Source organism: Schistocerca nitens, chromosome 10, assembly GCF_023898315.1.
Source record: "Schistocerca nitens isolate TAMUIC-IGC-003100 chromosome 10, iqSchNite1.1, whole genome shotgun sequence".
Classification (NCBI taxonomy): Eukaryota; Metazoa; Arthropoda; class Insecta; order Orthoptera; family Acrididae; genus Schistocerca; species Schistocerca nitens.
Window position 1 is genome coordinate 88139858 of NC_064623.1, and position 23102 is coordinate 88162959.

Genomic DNA, 23102 nt, shown 5'->3' on the forward strand with positions numbered 1-23102 from the left:
ACGGATGTACAGAGACATCAGCTAACTATTATAATAAGAGGAACTAATATTATTGAATTAATTTTTTGAGAAACTCAAAACCACTGAAGGTATGTTTGCGCATTGCTAGTTGTAAGATTATTGTAAAAAGTAAGTCCCATTTGAACGTTTGTAAAATTATTTCATTCAGAATATAATTAACTTCCGCCAGCAATATTGCATTTCTAATTATAATCCATCGCAAAAACCATCAACGTAAAACTTTGCAAAATTTTATTGTTGTCAAGAAAAAGTTTAACTATGAATTACGTAACTTCAGTCAAATTAATTAAAGAATAACGTCAGCTTTGCTATTAAAGAATAACATCAGCTTTGGTAGTAAATACAGCCACTTATTATGAAAGCCCACCAGCAGCTAATAGAGTATAGTAAAAGAGAGTAAGTATATTCTTGTCGCAGTTCGATGTAGCAGTCAGATGGCGATCCAGTAACAGTAAAAAAGGTAAGGAACAGTTTTGGGTTATTGCAGATAACGACTGAGGGCCACGACGACGACACATTCTATGTTTCGTCGAAATAATCAGAAAATAACTTTTAATAAGCAGCAATTAAATTTGTATGCGAAGATAGAGAAAGAGAATAAATTTCAAAGAGAAGATTTCATTTGTTATTATTAAGCAAGAGACAGAAATCCTAAGAAATGGTTTCATAGTTTATTGCTAAAGGGAAGGACATCATTAACAAAAGAGGTATAGAGGAGACTGGAAGGTTTCACTTGGCGACATCCAATTGGTAAGACTCTTTAGTGAATCTACTGTGAAAATGAATATACTGACTCTGGCAATTGTATGAATAAGCTAGTCTTAAGGGGCGCAACGCTTATACTAAACTGTATACCTTTAATTCACAGCCCATCGGCAATTCTGTTTGCTCTATTGATTCTGTATTGAAAAGTGTTTGTTCAGTGTTAAATCCGCTTTGAACAGTGATATACACTCCTGGAAATGGAAAAAGAACACATTGACACCGGTGTGTCAGACCCACCATACTTGCTCCGGACACTGCGAGAGGGCTGTACAAGCAATGATCACACGCACGGCACAGCGGACACACCAGGAACCGCGGTGTTGGCCGTCGAATGGCGCTAGCTGCGCAGCATTTGTGCACCGCCGCCGTCAGTGTCAGCCAGTTTGCCGTGGCATACGGAGCTCCATCGCAGTCTTTAACATTGGTAGCATGCCGCGACAGCGTGGACGTGAACCGTATGTGCAGTTGACGGACTTTGAGCGAGGGTGTATAGTGGGCATGCGGGAGGCCGGGTGGACGTACCGCCGAATTGCTCAACACGTGGGGCGTGAGGTCTCCACAGTACATCGATGTTGTCGCCAGTGGTCGGCGGAATGTGCACGTGCCCGTCGACCTGGGACCGGACCGCAGCGACGCACGGATGCACGCCAAGACCGTTGGATCCTACGCAGTGCCGTAGGGGACCGCACCGCCACTTCCCAGCAAATTAGGGACACTGTTGCTCCTGGGGTATCGGCGAGGACCATTCGCAACCGTCTCTATGAAGCTGGGCTACGGGCCCGCACACCGTTAGGCCGTCTTCCGCTCACGCCCCAACATCGTGCAGCCCGCCTCCAGTGGTGTCGCGACAGGCGTGAATGGAGGGACGAATGGAGACGTGTCGTCTTCAGCGATGAGAGTCGCTTCTGCCTTGGTGCCAATGATGGTCGTATGCGTGTTTGGCGCCGTGCAGGTGAGCGCCACAATCAGGACTGCATACGACCGAGGCACACAGGGCCAACACCCGGCATCATGGTGTGGGGAGCGATCTCCTACACTGGCCGTACACCACTGATGATCGTCGAGGGGACACTGAATAGTGCACAGTACATCCAAACCGTCATCGAACCCATCGTTCTACCATTCCTAGACCGGCAAGGGAACTTGCTGTTCCAACAGGACAATGCACGTCCGCATGTATCCCGTGCCACCCAACGTGCTCTAGAAGGTGTAAGTCAACTACCCTGGCCAGCAAGATCTCCGGATCTGTCCCCCATTGAGCATGTTTGGGACTGGATGAAGCGTCGTCTCACGCGGTCTGCACGTCCAGCACGAACGCCGGTCCAACTGAGGCGCCAGGTGGAAATGGCATGGCAAGCCGTTCCACAGGACTATATCCAGCATCTCTACGATCGTCTCCATGGGAGAATAGCAGCCTGCATTGCTGCGAAAGGTGGATATACACTGTACTAGTGCCGACATTGTGCATGCTCTGTTGCCTGTGTCTATGTGCCTGTGGTTCTGTCAGTGTGATCATGTGATGTATCTGACCCCAGGAATGTGTCAATAAAGTTTCCCCTTCCTGGGACAATGAATTCACGGTGTTCTTATTTCAATTTCCAGGAGTGTATTTTGTTGCGTGTGTTAATTATAGACAATGTCCCGCAAAATAATTACTCGTTCTCAAAGCGATAAAAGTGTAGAAAATAGTGACGAGAAATTCTTTTAAGGAATACACAGAAATAATACGTGTGAGAAACGCGGTAGTGTAACATTAGGTGAACAGACATTCGAGAGCAGTAATAATATGGAATCTTTTGACGAACAATCATCTTCAGAAATGCCAACTGATAATGAGACATTAGTGCAAAATAATTTGTTTTTAAATACAACAGACGCTCCACAGCCACAAATTACGCGTAGCAGACATAATAGTTTCAGTAACGAAACCACTATAATGCAGTCAAACAGTGTGACTCCATTACGTGCCGAAATAGATTCAAACGGTACACAGATACACAATATGCGTAGCAGATATCACAGTTTTATTGACAAAAATTCCGAAGCCACGGAAGAGGTGACACAATCACAATCGGCTGAGGATGTTCAAATGAACACAGATGTACAACCTTTAACAACGAACGCAAATACACACAGAAGTCAATCCGAAACTGATCCAATAATGGCATTTTTGCTACAAATGAGACAAGACATGAATCAAAACTTTAACAGAATGGCACAAGAATCAGCAGGCCTAAAAAACGGAATCAAGGTAGTCGCTGAAAAATGAAACCAAGAATTACACGCCAAGATTCAAGAAATAACAGATAAACAAGAAGCATTCGCGGTTAGCATACGAGAAACAATGACAGAGAACTTTTGTAAACAAAACGCTCACTTTGATGAACGTTTTAACAATCACACAGAAAACTGTTTGATACGTCACCGCAAACTGGTGCGATCGCAGGATAAAGAACGAAAAGAACTATTACAAACAATTAATAATCAGCGACAGGACGACAAAAAGGAAGTGTTTGCTCAGGGAAAAACTTACGTGGACAATTACATACACTCGATTTCGGAAGAAATCGAAACGCTTAAGGAGACAAATATTCAAACACAAGAAAGGCTCACGGAAATCCAATCACACACAATTGAGGCGAAAATTTCTACAGACACTGAAATCCAGAATATTAGGGATAAATTAACAGAAGAAGTTCTGACACTAATTGACAGAATGGAACACATAGAAATCAATCAAAACTCAGAAAATTTGAAAGCAGATTTTAAGAAAGTAACCAAAAGTAATCGTAAATTACGAAACTAATTGACAAAAATGATCAACGAACTCACTACAAGAACAGACCTGTTATATACTACCAATGACAGTAAATCGGATGACACTACACCAGTCTCAGTTCAACAGATTTCTAATAGTAAAGATGCGCAAATTACAAATGTGCAACAAACAATCGCAGACCTAGAATCACGTAATAATTTGTTGCATCTGAAACTCAATTCTTTACAGCCAAGGATAGCCGACACACAAGAAACAACTGCAAACAATCAATTCCAACAGAACACACATCATTACGACATGCCTCAGATGCACAATACACATAATGTCGGTAGACTTCAGAGAGTGGGAGATCTTAACCAGACAGAAAGACACATAAATTCATATTCACAACATTACGAAAATAATTACACGCAAAGACATGACGGTTTCGACCACAAGCATTTCCTTTCAGTGAGAAAGTTTAAATCATTTAAAAACGACAGGACGCAAATACATCCACTGGACTGGATCCAACAATTCAACGCGGCACTCCCACCATCATGGCCAGTTCAACACAAGCTAGAATTTATTATTAGTTTACTTGAAGGGGAAGCAGCGAGAAGAATGCGACCAATTGCTAGACAGTGTTTTTCAGTAGAAGCATTCCAGAAAGCATTTATAGCAGCATATTGGTCAGATGCAACACAGAGTAGCATTAAAGATCTGCTAATTAGTCTACCAAATTTCGAGAATTCTACTTTCCCAACAATCACAATTTTTTGAGTATATGGTTGAACAAAACCAATACCTCAATGAGCCGTACAGTCAATCCGCATTAATACAGTTGTGTATTTCAAAACTCCCCAGAGCATTGAAAGTGTCATTAACAGGCTACCAAAAGGACTGCGTGTACGCATTTAGAGACATCCTGCAATTGCTAGAGGCACACCAGGCAGATTATGCGTTTGTTAATAAGAACTTTTCACGACAACGCAAACCAGACAAACAATAATAATTTTGAGCAAACACGATTTGGCAATAACAATCATAATAAACGCTTTCGCAGCGAAAATGAAAACTTTAGTCGAGAATACACAGAGGGATGCAATGAACAGCAGTATAATAACAATGTGCATTACAATTAAAGACAACAACAAAGCCATCCAAATAATACGACACATATACGACAGGAAATGCCGAACCGGTCAAACTTTCACACGACTCATCGCCAAGAAAAGGCGACGGGTGCAAACAATTACATCTACATCTACATCTACATTCATACTCCGCAAGCCACCCAACGGTGTGTGGGTCAGCAGCAAAATACACAAAACGAACGAAGACAGCCTTTTCAGAGAAACACGCGTGCCTCACCGCATAACTACAGTTATGACGACAGAAGGAGAGAAAACGAACACCGACAGCAAAGGACGTTCTACAATGATAATTTTCATAGAAATTCAAACGGTGCACAACAACCAAGTTATCGTATGAATGTACCAGACACAAGATTTCATCCGCCACCTACCGCTAATAATCAAAACTGTAGAACAGTGCAGCTCATAGAAAACACACAACACTCCCCAACAGAAAATGAAATGTCAGAACTTTTATGACTAGAGATAGCCTGTGATGAACCTCTAAATGACGACATTATGGATAAGGACATAGAAAAGATAACGATAGGCTCACCAATGTCCGTAATTAATGAAGACACATTTAACAGATGCAATAGTGATAATGATTACCCAGTATTCCCGTTACACAAAACTAAAGTTAAGGGAGCATTTCCAGGAAAAATCATTGAAGTCAAAAGACAGGCACAATTAACGTTTGTTTTTGCAGGGCAAATTTTCCACGGCAATTCTTGGATAGTTCCACATTTAACAACTGATATAATATTAGGAATGAATTTTCTCGTACAGTACGACGCAAAGATTGACTTTAAATCGTCATACCTAACATTACAGAAGGAAGACTGTGAAGTGGTAGTGAGATTTCAAAACACAGTATCCTCAGAAGAACAAAATATGCACAGGATCGAGATTATTGCAGATTCTAAAGATAACGATTGTTATCTCACACTATACACGAATACACATAATAACGACATGGCAGAGGAACAGGAGTATAATGTATTAGAAACAATTACACGCAAGGTTGGAGACAGTATAGCAAAAGACGACACAGAGCGCACAGAATTAGAAAATATTCTTGTGCAACATGAAACAGTTTTTAACAGTGTTCCAGGAACGATGACAGGATTTATGTACGAATTTCAGGTGAAACCACACGAGACTTTCAAAGCAAAACACTATCCAATCCCGCATACATACACAGAAGCAGTTAAGAAAGAGTTATGAGCAATGATTGATCAGGGTATAATTGAACCAGCAGCAAGCCAATATATAAATCCATTACACATCGTTGAAAAGAAGGATGGATCACTCCGTTTAGTTTTAGATTCACGTGAGGTTAATAAAATAATCATTACAGAAACTGACCGACCACAGACGTTAGAAGAGTTACTGCAAAAGTTTCATGGCACCTCTGTATATACCACTCTCGATCTCAAATCAGGATTTTGGCAAATCCAGTTGCATCCAAACTGCCGAAAGTATACGGCATTCCTTTGCTTTGGTGAATGTTACAAATTTTGTAAACTTCCGTTGGGACTAACGATTTCGTCTGCAGCCTTTATACGAGGCATGAATACAATTCTCCCACAGGATCTTAAAAACAAAATTACTACATATGTAGATGACATTCTAATTGCAGCAGAAAACTGGGAACAGCACAACCACACCCTTCAACAATTACTGAATACATTCGAGCAAAATGGTGTAACTATAAACCTCCGTAAATCTGAATTTGGAAAAGCCTCAATAAAATGTCTAGGTCATATCATTTCACAAACAGGTATTGCACCAGACTCCGACAAATTGCAAGTATTGAAAGATATCGACGTGCCAACAAATAAGAAGGAACTTCGGAGCTTTTTAGGCCTTATTAATTATTTTAGAAAATTCATTCATTATAAAGCATTAGACACACGCTTGCTATACCAGCTCACAAGTAAAAACACAATTTGGTCATGGAATAAAGACGCTGAAGCTGAATTCGAGGATTTGAAAGAAGCTTTACTAAGGGCACCTTTGTTATCGCATCCTGACCCAACACAAAACTTTTCCATCGCAACAGATAGTTCAACTACAGCATTAGGATTACATATTTTCCAGGAGGTAGAGGACGACGGTAAGACAATCGTTAAACATATTGCGTTTGCAAGCATGATACTTTCTCCAGCAGAGCGCAATTACTCTGTAACAGAATTAGAGACGCTATGTGTAGTATGGGCATTTAAGAGATTCCGTCATTATCTATATGGAAGACACACCACAGTATATACCGATCACCGAGCAATCCAGTTTTTATTATCAGCAAAACTTACGCATGACAGATTAAGCCGTTGGAAATTATATCTACAAGAGTTCGACTTTACTATTGTACACATTCCAGGCACGCAGAATATTGTTGCCGACGCACTATCGAGATCTATTCAGCATAAACGACTAGAGAAGGAAAATACCTTCTGCTACAACAACCATAGTATTATGTATATCAAACAAGTAGCTTTCGAAAACTTTATATCATCAGCATTACAGGACATAGAGAGAGAACAGCAGAAAGATGAAACACCAAAAGAGATTTTAACGCTTTGGCGAGACAAGATCAACGCAAAAATCAGACATAATTACACTATACATCAAAATATTCTGTTTATTCGCTCGTACCCAGACGGCAACAATTGGCTTTTACGCATTCCAGAAGGGATCAGAAACAAATTGATATGGTATACGCACCTAAGCTATACACACTACGGAGCTAGGAAATGCTTTCTAATTCTTCGACAAAATTGTCACTTCAACAATATGGAAAAACACATTCGCAAAGTTATAGCATCCTGCAAGATATGTCAGAAAGCTAAATCATCTACAGTATCACATATTCCACCACTGTATCCCATCGTACCGGTTAAGTTAAGACACATGGCAGCAGTAGATCTTTTCGGTCAAATCCACAGAACAAGTAAAGGTTATAGTTATATTCTAGCAGCCGTAGAACTGACACCCAAATTTGTAACGTTTTCTCCACTAACGAAAGCAACAGCTAGATCAGTATCAAGAGCATTTGTAAGAGATTTTCTATCAACAGTAGGACATGTACAGAAGGCTATTTCAGATAACGGACCGCAGTTTAGGTCAGACATATGGAAACAAATGTTAGAGAGTAAGAACATAACACCAATTTACATATCAAGATATCACAGTTGCCGGCCGCGATGGTCTCGCGGTTCTAGGCGCGCAGTCCGGAACCGTGGGACTGCTACGGTCGCAGGTTCGAATCCTGCCTAGGGCATGGATGTGTGTGATGCCCTTAGGTTAGTTAGGTTTAAGTAGTTCTAAGTTCTAGGGGACTTATAACCACAGCAGTTGAGTCCCACAGTGCTCAGAGCCATTTGAACCATATCACAGTTCTTCTAACCCGGCAGAAAGGATAATGAAAGAGATCGGGAAACTTTGTAGAATTTATTGCCACAGAAAGCATACAACATGGGACGAATACATTTCACAGTTTCAGGAAGTAATAAATGCAATACCTAATGAGTCAGCGATGCTCTCACCAAATGTAATACTGACGAATAAAGACCCACCGAATAAACTTACTGGAATGATTACTTTTCCAAAGAACCATAGACTTCGTCATCGTGAGTTAAGAGACATGGCACTAGCGAACATTAAACGAGCTGATGGTCGTAGGAAGAGACAGCAGAAGCAGGTAAGTAGATTACGCAAGTACGAGGTTGGCGATAAGGTACTAGTTCGTACCCATTATCTGTCACATAAAGGGAAGAACCGATGCAAAAAATTTGAACTTCTATACGCAGGACCGTACAGAATTCGAAATATTCCGCACGCTAATGTAGTACACATTGAGACCCTCAGAACGAAAAAATCAAGAGGAAACCATCATATGTCAAACATAAAGAAATTCTTAAAATAGAAAAACTGTCTTATAGGGATACATATAGACAGAGTATAACAGTGAGCTTTTTGACACATTCCAGCAAGCCCGAATACAGTGAGCTACTAATGGGTTATTTACGTGCACAACAGGTCACCTCGATTCGACCGCAGATAAATACACTGAACATTAATAGCAGTCTTAGAAGCGTTCTCGCAGGACATTTATTTCACATTATGTAAGGTAAGTAAAGCAATTAACAGGGCTGCCGGCCGTTGGTGGCCGAGCGGTTCTGGCGCTACAGTCTGGAACCGCGCGACCGCTACGGTCGCAGGTTCGAATCCTACCTCGGGCACTGATGTGTGTGTTGTCCTTAGGTTAGTTAGGTTTAAGTAGTTCTAAGTTCTAGGGGACTTATGACCTCAGCAGTTGAGTCCCATAGCGCTCAGAGCCAATTAACAGGGCTACTTTAAAAGTAAATGTATGACACGTACAAGTAATTTTCATACAGTAGTAGCAATTAGATGTATTCTTTAACCCGTGCATGCAGCATTGTTGTCATAGTTCACCAAAATAAACGTAGTTTTAATTATAATGTAAGTACTGAATATGGAGAAAGGTGGATAAATGCTTTACAAGTCATGCCGAGAGCTGACGCTTTTTTCCAGATGCACAGAGATGTTGAAGTCATGCCGTGCACTGATGATTATTAACAATGGAATATTTTATTTTGGCTATGCAGAGAGGTGACACGAGGTACAAAGGAGAAAGGAGAATGAAGATGTTAGTATGTAATATAATTTAGTAATGGTTTATTTTGATAACAGGTGACACAGCGCAGTGCAGCACTACGGTTGGAGAAACCACATTAAATTGCTTACTATATGTACTTTGCTACTCGAAAAATTTTTCTGCATTGAACATGATATCTTTTACATCAGATGCATACATAGGAAAAACAGATCACACCAAATGTCAGCATACCGAGTCGCACTCTACGTAAAATACAAATGTTTTCTCTTAAATAATAATGACGATGTGTGCTACACAACTCAAATATAATATATAGTTGACTGACAATATGACTCGTAACTGACGAACACATTACCTTTTTAAAAAGGGCGGGAGAAACCGCGTATGGATACATTTTAAGAAAAGAGCGGGAAAGACCGCGCATTGATACATTTTGTAATGGTAGCAGGGATTGTCTGCACCAGAAAGCATTGTTGGCAGGAGAGAACGCACTTTAGCGTTCGTAGGAAGTCAGTAGTAAGCGAGATGTGAAGCGAGTCGGTAGCAGGTCTGAAGCGAGAGGTTGAGAGGAGCGGTGTGCCTGCCAGCCACCAGCTATGATTTATAAGAGATTATAAACGGATGTACAGAGACATCAACTAACTATTGTCATAAGAGGAACTAATATTACTGAATTAATTTTTTGAGAAACTCAAGACTACTGAAGGTATGTTTGCGCATTGCTAGTTGTAAGATTATTGTAAAAAGTAAGTCCCATTTGAACGTTTGTAAAATTATTTCATTCAGAATATAATTAACTTCTGCCTGCAATATTGCATTTCTAATTATAATCCATCGCAAAAATCATCAATGTAAAACTTTGCTAAATTTTATTGTTGTCAAGAAAAAGTTTAACTATGAATTACGTAACTTCAGTCAAATTAATTAAAGAATAACGTCAGCTTTGCTATTAAAGAATAACATCAGCTTTGGTAGTAAATACAGCCACTTATTATGAAAGCCCACCAGCAGCTAATAGAGTATAGTAAAAGAGAGTAAGTATATTCATGTCGCAGTTCGATGTAGCAGTCAGATGGCGATCCAGTAACAGTAAAAAAGGTAAGGAACAGTTTTGGGTTATTGCAGATAACGACTGAGGGCCACGACGACGACGCATTCTATGTTTCGTCGAAATAATCAGAAAATCACTTTTAATAAGCAGCAATTAAATTTGTATGCGAAGATAGAGAAAGAGAATAAATTTCAAAGAGAAGATTTCATTTGTTATTATTATGCAAGAGAGAGAAATCCTAAGGAATGGTGTCATAGTTTATTATCAAAGGGAAGGATATCATTAACAAAAGAGGTATAGAGGAGACGGGAAGGTTTCAACCTATTATGATATACGTAAACAGCAAATTATGGAACTGCTTTAAATCGTTGCCGAAAATAATATTACCAGCAACAGCTACAGACATAACGGTTTAATCAAAGTTGACATACGTTTATCTACATCAGGAGATGAGTAAAACATCAAATGTAAAAAACCTCTATAAATTATATATTATGTAAATTATAAATAAACGTGATTGTCTGCAGATGTATGATGAAGGCGACAAAGCTGAAATAAGCGTAATATACCAGAATAAAACATCGAACATCACATTGTTTTCCAAATCTTTCCAGAATGTCCTAATGTGACATAATATATGCTGCAGGTCCCACAAAAGAGAAAATGTTAATTTGTAATTACATCACAGAAAGAATATTTCTATTGTCATTTGTTCCTTAAAAATAAAACACGCTCGAAAGTTTACGAATCCACGCGGCCGATATCTTACTAGTATCATTGCTGATAACAGGAAAAAATCGTCAATATACTCGATTCCCGGAATGAATAAACGATGTATCCTCTAGGGCCCCCGCGAGCACGCAGAAGTGCCGCAACATGACGCGTCATGGACTCGACCAATGTCTGAAGAACTCTGAACAGTACGTTGCAATGCATCCCAGATATGGTCAATAATGTTTATGGCTGGGGAGTTTGGTGGCCAGCGGAAATGTTTAAACTCAGAAGAGTGTTCCTGGAGGCAGTCCGTAGCAATTCTGGACATGTGGGGTGTCGCATTGTCCTGCTGGAACTGCACAAATCAGTCGGAATGCACAATGGACATGAATGGATGCAGCTGATCAGACAGGATGCTTGTGTATGTGTCATCTGTCAGAGTCGTATCTAGACGTATCAGGGGTACCATATCACTCCAACTGCACACCTCGCACATCATTACAGAGCCTTCACCTGCTCAAACAGTCCCCTGCTGACACGCAGGGTCCATGGATTCATGAAGTTATCCTTATACCCCTACGCGTCCATCCGCTGGATACAATTTGAAACGAGAATCGTCCGACCAGGCAACGTGTTATCCGTAAAGTTTTGTGTCGTGCAGTTATCAAGGGTTCACGAGTGGGCTATAGGCTCCGAAAGCCGATATCGGATGTTTCGTTGAATGGTTCGCACGCTGACACCTGTTGATGGTCCAGCAGTTTGCGGAAGGTTTGCACTTCTGTCACGTTGAACGATTCTCTTTCGTCGTCTTTGGTCGCATGTTTGAAGGATTTTTTTCAGACCGCAGTCATGTCGATTTGATGATTTACCGAGTTAGTGACACTGACGGGACACTCGTGAAATGGTCGTCCCGGAAAATCAGCACTTCATCGCTAACTCGAAGATACTGTGTCCCATCGTTCGTGCGCCGACAATATCACCACGTACAAACTCGGTTAAATCTTGATAACCTGCCACTGTAGCAGCAGTAACCGCCGTAACAACTGCGCCAGACACTTGTCTTATATAGACATTGCCGATCGCAGCGCCGTATTCCGCCTGTTTACATACCTCTGTATTTGAATACGCATGCCTACACCAGTTTCATTGGCGCTTCAGGATATGCCCATTAAAATCGCTACACCAAGAAGAAATGACGATGATAAACGGGTATTCATTGGACAAATATATTGTACTAGAACTGGCATGTGATTACATTTTCACGCAATTTGGGTGCATAGATCCTGAGAAATCAGTACCCACCTGTGGCCGTAATAACGGCCTTGATACGCCTGGGCATTGAGTCAAACAGAGCTTGGATGGCATGTACAGGTACAGCGGCCCATGCAGCTTCAACACGATACCACAGTTGATCAAGAGGAGTGACTGGCGTATTGTGACGAGCCAGTTGCTCGGCCGCCATTGACCAGACGTTTTCAGTTGGTGAGAGATTTGGGGAATGTGCTGGCCAGGGCAGCAGTCGAACATTTTCTGTATCCAGAAAGGCCCGCACAGGACCTGCAACATGCAGTCGTGCATTATCCTGCTGAAATGTAGGGTTTCGCAGGGATCGAATGAAGGGTAGAGCCACGGGTCGTAACACATCTGGATTGTAACGTCCACTGTTCAAAGTGCCGTCAATGCGAAAAAGAGGTGACCGAGACGTGTAACCAATGGCACCCCATACCATCACGCCGGGTGATACGCCAGTATGGCGATGACGAATACACGCTTCCACTGTGCGTTCACCGCGATGTCGCCAAACACGGATGCGACCATCATGATGCTGTAAACAGAACCTCGATTTATTCGAAAAAATGACGTTTTGCCATTCGTGCACCCAGGTTCGTCGTTGAGTACACCATCGCAGCGTGAAGGGTAACCGCAGCCGTGGTCTCCGAGCTGATACTCCATGCTGCTGCAAACGTCGTCGAACTGTTCGTGCAGATGGTTGTTGTCTTGCAAACGTCCACATCTGTTGACTCAGGGATCGAGATGTGGCTGCACGATCCGTTACAGCCATGCGGATAAGATGCCTGTCATCTCGACTGCTGGTGATACGGGGCCATTGGGATCCAGCGCGGCGTTCCGTATTACCTTCCAAAACCCACCGATTCCATATTCTGCTAACAGTCATTGGATCTCGACGAACGCGAGCAGCAATGTCGTGATACGATAAACCGCAATCGCGACAGGCTACAATCCGACCTTTATCAAAGTCGGAAACGGTACGCATTTCTCCTTCTTACACGAGGCATCACAACAACGTTTCACCAGTCAACGCCGGTCAACTGCTGTTTGTGTATGAGAAATTCGTTGGAAACTTTCCTCATGTCAGCACGTTGTAGGTGTCGCCGCCGGCGCCAATCTTGTGTGAATGCTCTGAAAAGCAAATCATTTGCATATCACAGCATCTTCTTCGTTTTGGTTAAATTTCGCGTCTGTAGCAATTTTAGCGTCTAGCGTAGCAATTTTAATGGCCAGTAGTGTAAGTTTCTACGGGACGCTCACTGAGCGAGTGCTTCTCGCACCTGACCACTTTTTGTTTCTTTTAAGGTTGAAAACCATTATGATTCACCTCCTTTGTGGCAGTCACGTACAAGTGTCAATAACTGTATGGAATACCGTAAATTCCTACTTTCTCCAGCAGTTTGAGCGTCGTACGGTCAGGTACGTGTTTAATGAAACGTAGGAACTTCGGAATTAGACGCTTGTACATCGCTGGTCTTTTCGATGGCTTTCTCGACGCTCCTTTTATCTGAGCGGATGAATATCCCCAGTAGGTCAAGGTGAGATATTCCAGTTTCGCGTCGTGCAGTTCCGGTTCAAGGACGTTCAGGGGTGTATCCGCTGGCGGTTTCATGGTACCTCGCTTTTGTAGCGGACGAGGAAAGATTACATTTTACATTTGTGGTAACTGTTTTTTGTTGATTTATTTATGGAAAGGGGAGCAGGTGCCTCAAAAGCCCTGCCCGATGAGAACTGTCGTGCTGTTAGCACACATGACTCTCGCACGGGGTATGTTGCCATATGAGGCTGCGTCACAAGACTAACAGTGAGTGGAGTTATTGTTTCGGAGCTCACCTGCCACACATGTGACTGTTTGGAGAAGATTCTCAGCCGTAAGCCGTGTATTAGATTACACTGTTGATGCCTCGTTATCGCGATGAAGCCGAGAAGTCGCAGATGTTTGCAGTTGCACGATCCTCCAGCACGTGGCCCATTTTCCGTGTCTGGCAGACATTATCGCGGCCTGCTGAGGTAATCCTTCCTACATCTGGGATGCGTCCACAATTGGGCCACGCTAGCTCGCCGCATTACTATCGGATACAAAGGAATGGCGGTCACTGGAGGCCATTGCAAGTCTGAAATGCATGCGTGGTGCCTCTTAACAGGGAGGGAGGGTCGGGCGTTCTCGTCTACGGCCGCGTCATCAGAGCTAAGCTGGGCCAAGACAAGGACGGCTTAGGAAAATCTGCAAAATACGTGAAATTTATACGCAATTGCATATATGGACAACCATCATCTGTACAATGAAATTAAACAGTAGTGAAAATTTTTGACGGAAATCGGATTTCCTGTTTATTGCGAGCAGTTACCTTACGGTTATGCCACCTGAGAATGCTTCAGGAGCGGTTCCAGATCTCATGTATGCCCACCCATGTTTCTACAACGCGTACTCGTACATCCATTACGTATATTCCCGTACAGGGGAGACATTTTAATTGAAAGTCCGAAGGAACATTACATCGTACTTCCGAACACAGGCGCTGCAATATCGTATGTATCCGCCGACTCAGGGCAAACTACTTTCAATTAAAATGCCTCTCCTGTAGGCGAATATACAGCGCGGTCCATTGATAGTGACCGGGCCAAATATCTTACGAAATAGGCATCAAATGAAAAAACTACAAAGAACGAAACTTGTCTAGCTTGAAGAGGGGAAACCACATGGCCCTATGCTTGGCCCGCTACATGGCGCTGCCATTGGTAAAAGGGATATCAACTGCGTTTTTTAAAATAGGAACTCCCATTTTTTTATTACATATTCGTGTAGCACGTAAAGAAATATGAATGTTTTCGTTGGACCACTTTTTTCGCTTTGTGAAAGATGGCGCTGTAATAGTCACAAATGTATAAGTGTGTGGTATCACGTAACATTCCGCCAGTGCGGACTGTATTGGCTTCGTGGTACATTACCCGTGTTAAAATGGACCGTTTACCAATTGCGAAAAAGGTCGATATCGTGTTGATGTATGGCTATCGTGATCAAAATGGCCAACGGGCCTGTGCTATGTATGCTGCTCGGCATCCTGGACGATATCATCCAAGTGTCCGGACCGTTCGCCGGATAGTTACGGTATTTAAGGAAACAGGAAGTGTTCAGCCACATGTGAAACATCAACCACGACCTGCAGCAAATGATGATGCCCGAGTAGGTGTTTTAGCTGCTGTCGCGACTAATCCGGGCATCAGTAGCAGACAAATTGCGCGAGAATCGGGAATCTCAAAAACGTCGGTGTTGAGAATGCTACATCAACATCTATTGCACCCGTACCATATTTCTATGCACCAGGAATTGCATGGCGACGACTCTGAACGTCGTGTACAATTCTGCCACTGGCCACAAGAGAAATTACGGGTCTATGAGAGATTTTTTGCACGCGTCATTCACCAACAGCGGTAACGTAAACCGGCATAATATGCACTACTGGGCAACGGAAAATCCACGTTGGCTGCGACAAGTGGAACATCAGCGACCTTGGCGTGTTTATGTATGGTGTGGCATTATGAGAGGAAGGATAATTGGCCCCCATTTTATCGATGGCAATCTAAATGGTGCAATGTACGCTGATTTCCTACGTAATGTTCTACCGACGTTACTATAAGATGTTTCACTGCATGACAGAATGGCGATGTACTTCCAACTGATGGATGTCCGGCAGACAGCTCGCGTGCTGTTGAAGTGGTATTGAATAGCAGTTTTCATGACAGGTGTATTGGTCGTCAAAGGACCATACCATGGCCCGCACGTTCACCGGATCTGACGTCCCCCGATTTACTTCTGTGGGGAAAGTTGAAGGATATTTGCTATCGTGATCCACCGACAACGCCTGACAACATGCGTCAGCGCATTGTCAATGCATGTGCGAACATTACGGAAGGCGAACTGCTCGCTGTTGAGAGGAATGTCGTTACACGTATTGCCAAATGCATTGAGGTTGACGGACTTCATTTTGAGCATTTATTGCATTAATGTGTTATTTACACGTAATCAAGCTGTAACAGCATGCGTTCTCAGAAATGATAAGTTCACAAAGGTGCATGTATCGCATTGGAACAACCGAAATAAAATGTTCAAACGTACCTACATTCTGTATTTTAATTTGAAAAACCTACCTGTTACCAACTGTTCGTCTAAAATTGTGAGCCATATGTTTGTGACTATTACAGCGCCATCTATCACAAAGCGAAAATAGTGGTCCAAGTAAAACATTCATATTTCTTTACGTACTACACGAATATGTAATAAAAAATGGGGGTTCCTATTTAAAAAAAAAACGCAGTTGATATCCGTTCGACCTACGCCAGCGCCAACTAGCGGGCCAACCATAGCGCCATCTGGTTTCCCCCTTCAAGCTAGACGAGTTTCGTTCTTTGTAGGTTTTTCGATTGACGCTTATTTCGTGATATATCAATGGACCACCCTGTACATAATGAATGTACAACTGCAGGTTGGAGACCCATGGGTGACGTATGGAAGTTTTGGGTCTGCCGTGACAGCCAAATGGTAAGGCGACCGCTAGCGATAACCGGGAAATCCTATTGGAATCCCGGCCCGGTACAAATTTTTACTGTCGTCGTACAGTTAGAAGGTTAATGGTTCTTCACATTCGCAACTGAAAATACCTTTCCATTATTTCATAACGGCTGTAGTCCGAAGGAATATTGCTTAGTACTTCTGAACAACACATGCACTGTAATATCCTGTCGTATCGTATACGCAAGGAAATCCGCTGTGCCGTTTCCGATCTAAACATCCCCGTATTTGCCGCACACTGAAGATTGTAGGACATTTACAAATTTTTAGACACATAATGACACAACCATATCACACCATGAAAGGAGAGACTGCAAATACAGTGGTGGCAGCCGGCCGCTGTGGCCGAGCGGTTCTAGGCGCTTGAGTCCGGAACCGCGCTGCTGCTACGGTCGCAGGTTCGAATCCTGTCTCGGACATGGTTGTGTGTGATGTCCTTAGGTTAGTTAGGTTTAAGTAGTTCTATGTCTAGGGGACTGACGACCTCAGATGTAAAGTCCCACAGTGCTTACAGCCATTTGAACCACAGCACTAGACCGAATGATTTCTGATGACTATAAAGTTATAATTCGAGCCGACAAGAGACCACGTGGAAAACACGAACGTCGATTTAATGCACCTCAGATAGACGAAGTCGGCGTCGTTATTGTGGACAATGGAAACACAAGCCGCGACATAATTGTACAACGAAGAAGAAAAGGACTACAACGCATTGCAGAGACAAACAGCTCGTATAATGGCCTCCAACATCCGTTAATGTTCCTGTACGAAGAGGATGGATATCATTTTAATTTGAAACAAATGCAACCTGAAAGAGGCTTAGAAACAAAAAAAATAAGGCACTTCGAAGGCGTTTTATGCTTACCGTTTAACGATCAGAGACAACGAAACATGCAGTCCCATTTTCAACATTCGCCGTTTGTTCCGAGAATTCCTCGCAGATACGTATGAAAAACTGGAAGCGGAACGGATGCTTTACATAAGACTGAATCAGAAGAAACTACTAACTGAAGAATACATACCCCTTAGAGATACAATCATAAATGACAGGAATATTGATGACGTTGGAGCAATGGCAGTCTTAACCTCATCATAAATAGGAAGCCAGAGACACAGGCACGAAAACACTCAAGAGGCTATGAGCCACATCAGAAAATGTGGGCGATCTGACCTCTTCATAATATTTACATGCAACTCGTCTGGCCAAAAATCAAAGAGCAACTAAGATACAGACAAGCCCACATACAACGACATGACGTAAAAGCCCGAGTTTTCCGTTAAAAACAAATGAGATTTATTGAAGCCATTACAAAATATATCACATCTGGAACCGTTAGATGCTGGATGTACACAATCGAGTGGAAAAAAACCAGAACTGCCTCACTCACACAATATCATATGGCTACAAAACAGAATCCATCCTACCGATATCGCAAAATCATCGAAGGTGAATTTCCCACTGCACTGTACGATATAGTAGTGAAAAACGTGACTCACGAAGTATGTGCGCCATTAAACCCCAATTCCCCACGTATGAGTGATCTAAAACGTATAAAAAAAACACACAAACCGGAGTTGATGTATAAAAAATTCCGAAACCGTACTTGGAACGGACTGGTTCCTCTGACAGAAATGGTTATGTTCGGCTTCTTGGAGCACATTGGCAGCCAGTCAGGGTCTTCGTGTTCACAAACAACGTTGGAATTTTTACGGATGACAATGCACCATGTCGTCGGGCCACAATTGCTCGCGACTGGTTTGAAGAACATTCTGGACAATTGGAGCGAATGATTTAGCCACCCAGATCGCGCGATATGAATCCCACAGATCACATAAGAGGCATAATAGAGACGTCAGTTCGTGCACGAAATCCTGTACCGGCAACACTTTCGCAATTATGGACGGCTATAGAGGCAGCATGGCTCCATATACACTGCTGGCCATTAAAATTGCTACACCACGAAGATGACGTGCTACAGACGCGACTTTTAACCGACAGGAAGAAGATGCTGTGGTATGTAAATAATTAGCTTTTCAGAGCATTGACACAAAGCTGGTGCCGGTGGCGACACCTACAACGTGCTGACATGAGGGAAGTTTCCAACCGATTTCTCATATACAAACAGCAGTTGACGGGCGTTGCCTGGTGAAACGTTGTAGTGATGCCTCGTGTAAGGAGGAAAAATCCGTACCATCACGTTTCCGACTTTAATAAAGGTGGATTGTAGCCTATCGCGATTCCGGTTTATCGTATCGCGACATTGCTGCTCGCGTTGGTCGAGATCCAATGACTGTTAGCAGAATATGGAATCGGTGGGTTCAGGAGGGTAATACGGAACGCCGTGCTGGATCCCGACGGCCTCGTATCACTAGCAGTCGAGATGACAGGCATCTTATTCACATGGCTGTAACGGATAGTGCAGCCACGTCTCGATCCGTGATCAACAGATGGGGACGTTTGCAAGACAACAACCGTCTGCACGAACAGTTAGACGATGTTTGCAGCAGCTTGGACTATCAGCTCGGAGACCATGGCTGCGGTTACCCTTCACCCTGCATTACCGACAGGAGCGCCTGCGATGGTGTACTCAACGACGAACCTGGGTACACGAATGGCAAAACGTCATATTTTTCGGATGAATCCAGGTTCTGTTTACGGCATCATGATGGTCGCACCGTATTTGGCGACATTGCTGTGAACACACAATGGATGCGTGTATTCGTCATCACCATACTGGCGTATCACCCGGCGTGATCGTATGGGGTGCCATTGGTCACACGTCTCGGTCAACTCTTGTTCCCATTGACGGCACTGTGAACAGTGGAAGTTACATTTCAGTTTTGTTACGACCCGTGGCTCTACCCTTCATTCGATCCCTGCGAAACCCTACATTTCAGCAGGATAATGCACGACCTCATGTTGCAGGTCCTGTACGGGCCTTTCTGGATACAGAAAATGTTCGACTGCTGCCCTGGTCAGCACATTCTCCAGATCTCTCGCCAATTGGTAACGTCTGGTCAGTAGTGGCCGAGCAACTGGCTCGTCACAATACGCCAGTCACTACTCTTGATGAACTGTGGTATCGTGTTGAAGCTGCATGGGCAGCTGTACCTGTACATGCCATCCAAGCTCTGTTTTACTCAATGCCCAGGCGTATGAAGGCCGTTATTACGGCCAGAGGTGGTTGTTCTGGGTACTGATTCTCAGGATCTATGCACCCAAATTTCGTGAAAATGTAATCACATGTCAGTTCTAGTATAATATATTTGTCCAATGAATACTCGTTTATCATCTGCATTTCTTCTTGGTGTAGCAATTTTAAAGGCTAGCAGTGTATCTGCAGGGTACTTGGAACGACTTGTTGAGTCCATGCCACGTGTAGTTGCTGCACTACGCAGGGCAAATAAGATCCGACACGGTATCAGGAGGTATCCCATGAAGTTTGCCACCTCAGTGTGTATGCAGCGACGCGTTTTGTGGTGAAACACTTTCTTGAATCCAGGAGACTCTAAATCGGATATTTGCCCTCTCCACAACCTCAATTTCTTTACGGCCACAATGCGTTTGCTAGTAAAGAATTGGTTTCCTTTATTTTACCGTCTGAAATCCCACCTTTCACAAAGTGACAGCACGAAAACCTACTCAGCAGAACCAAATTATAAAAGCAATTTAGTCACTGAGAAACTAGGTTCAGGATGCCGTCTGTACAAAAAATAGATATCGAACTAAGATGATCACTGTCTTAGTACTGTGCGAGGATAATTTTTGTTTATACTCTATTTTAGCGGCTAAATGCGATTATTTATGCTAGCGATTAGGCTCCGGCCATAATCTCAATTGGTTCAAATGGCTGTAAGTACTATGGGACTTAACATCTGAGGTCATCAGTCCCCTATAAAGAAGAACTACTTAAACCTAAGTAACCTAGGGACATCACACAGATTCATGCCCGACGCAGGATTAGAAACTGCAAACGTAGCAGCAACGCGATTTCGGACGGAAGCGCCTAGAACCGCTCGGCCAGAGCGGCCGGTGCCCATAATCTCTGTAGTTGCCTGGTCGCATAAGAGACAGTAATAAAACGACAAAAAAGAATATTTTTACTACTCATGCGACAGAAGCTAGAAATTTTATCGATCCCCCAGAACCGGTACCCGGTGCGGACAGCATGCCCCGCACCCTCTCCGCCCCCCCCCCCCCCTCAGACTGCTCCCATAGCCCCCCCACCACATATCGTCAGATGTTTTACCCAGTGTAGGCGCAGACGTACGGCTGGAGTGACTTCTACACTCGTGATCAACCGTCATAATTACCTGCGTACATAAGGAACCACTGGCGGAGCAGGTAACGGTGAAACGTGATTGGTATCCATAAATATAGCTGCTCGTGAGGCCAGCACCAGCGCTAAACGCCCTGTTTGTGCCATCACCGCCTGCATCCCTGCGATATCTCTGCGCTGGAGGAGCAGAAATCGTTGCTTACGGCTTTCTTCTCTGTCCGTAACTGGTACTGCTACGAACAGTGGCTTCTGCTTTTAGGAATGTTGTCCGCTTAAGACGGCGTTGTGACATCTTGAGAAGAAATTCTAAAGAAAGTAAAATTTGAAGGTTCATGTGAAACAGAACACAAGACCGGATAGGGCAAGAATATCATTGCGACACCTCAGTAGTTTTCTTCATACGGAAGTCCGCAGTCCTCATTAACAGGATAAAGGAAGTCATTGTTTCGCAAACGCCGTATTTCTCTCGTCTCTGCTATGTTTTCTTTTCAGCTCTTGGTGCGAGCTGACATCCCAAAGATGTTCGGGCTCACATGTGGTTCCTCTTCGTTGAAATGTATTGGCTCAAACTCGTCTAGGGGTTGAACCGCACGTGTCGCATTACACGCCCTATATTAGATACTTGTGACCCTTTGGTTAAATTGTCTGGCTGATGAGAAGTTTGCGAAATACATAGCATATAATAACAGAAATAATAATATCGGGAACTAAATTAACGACCCATAAATTATGCAACCCACACAGTTACGATTTGGTTAGAATAATGTTCATTCAGAAAGCAAACTAATAGCGAAAGTGGTCGTATTTAGAGTTTCTGCTACACTCGAGCGCATATCCATTTGACACAGTTCGATCATTCACAATCTCATCGCGAATTACAAGCTCGATACTCCACCTCGTTAACTATGCGAAGAACGCGAGATTTTGTAAGTCGTTTCACTTCCTAGCTGCCTAAAGACCGACCGTCCGCTTTCGCGTCTGCATCCGATCTGTTCACTTTGGTGTCTCCCGTCGAACTTTGCGCTTTCGTGTCTGCACCAGTACTGCCTCTCAGTCCGTCTCCGGACGCGTTTCCCGCGCGCCGAATATTCTCAAATGGCTCTGAGCACTACGGGACTTAACATCTGAGGTCATCAGTCCCCTAAAACTTATAACTACTTAAACCTAACCAACCTAAGGAAATCACACACATCCATGCCCGAGGCAGGATTCGAACGTGCGACCGTAGCGGTCGCGCGGTTCCTGGCTGTAGCGTCTAGAACCGCTCGGTCACCCAGGCCGGCGCCCAATATCCTCGCTCAGCTGACAAGGGCAATTTCTTTTCCTGAAACCGTCCATCTGATTGGCTACAACTTATTCAACATTATTTTACATTTTAACGTATTTAAATTATCAAAGCTTAACCACTTTCACGTTGTAAATAAAGTAACAATAATATCCATTGTTAAATTCTTTTACATAAAACCAATACCATTTCCTTCTTAGCTTTGAATGCCGCGGCCAGTAGCCTTGCACCAAAGTGCTTTCTGATAAATAAATAAAGGACAAAAGTAACTATTATGCACTAATCTTTACAACAAATATTCTATTACCTGATGGTTCAATAAGGTGTGATGCTGTCATCGTTCAATGTGTTTTGAGTGGAGGAAATGATGATCTGATGCTTAACTGAAAATACTGATAATTTAAATTTACTGTATCTTTTAAACAAATATGTTACACAGTTGATATTTACAACGTTAGTCATTTTAATAATGCGCTTCTATATGAAACGTCGATCGTTAATATCGACCGAAGGGTTCAGTTTTTAGCATTCAGCTCTTTGTTACAAAACTTGTTAATTTCACGTTAACAGTAAATCCTAAACTATTATAG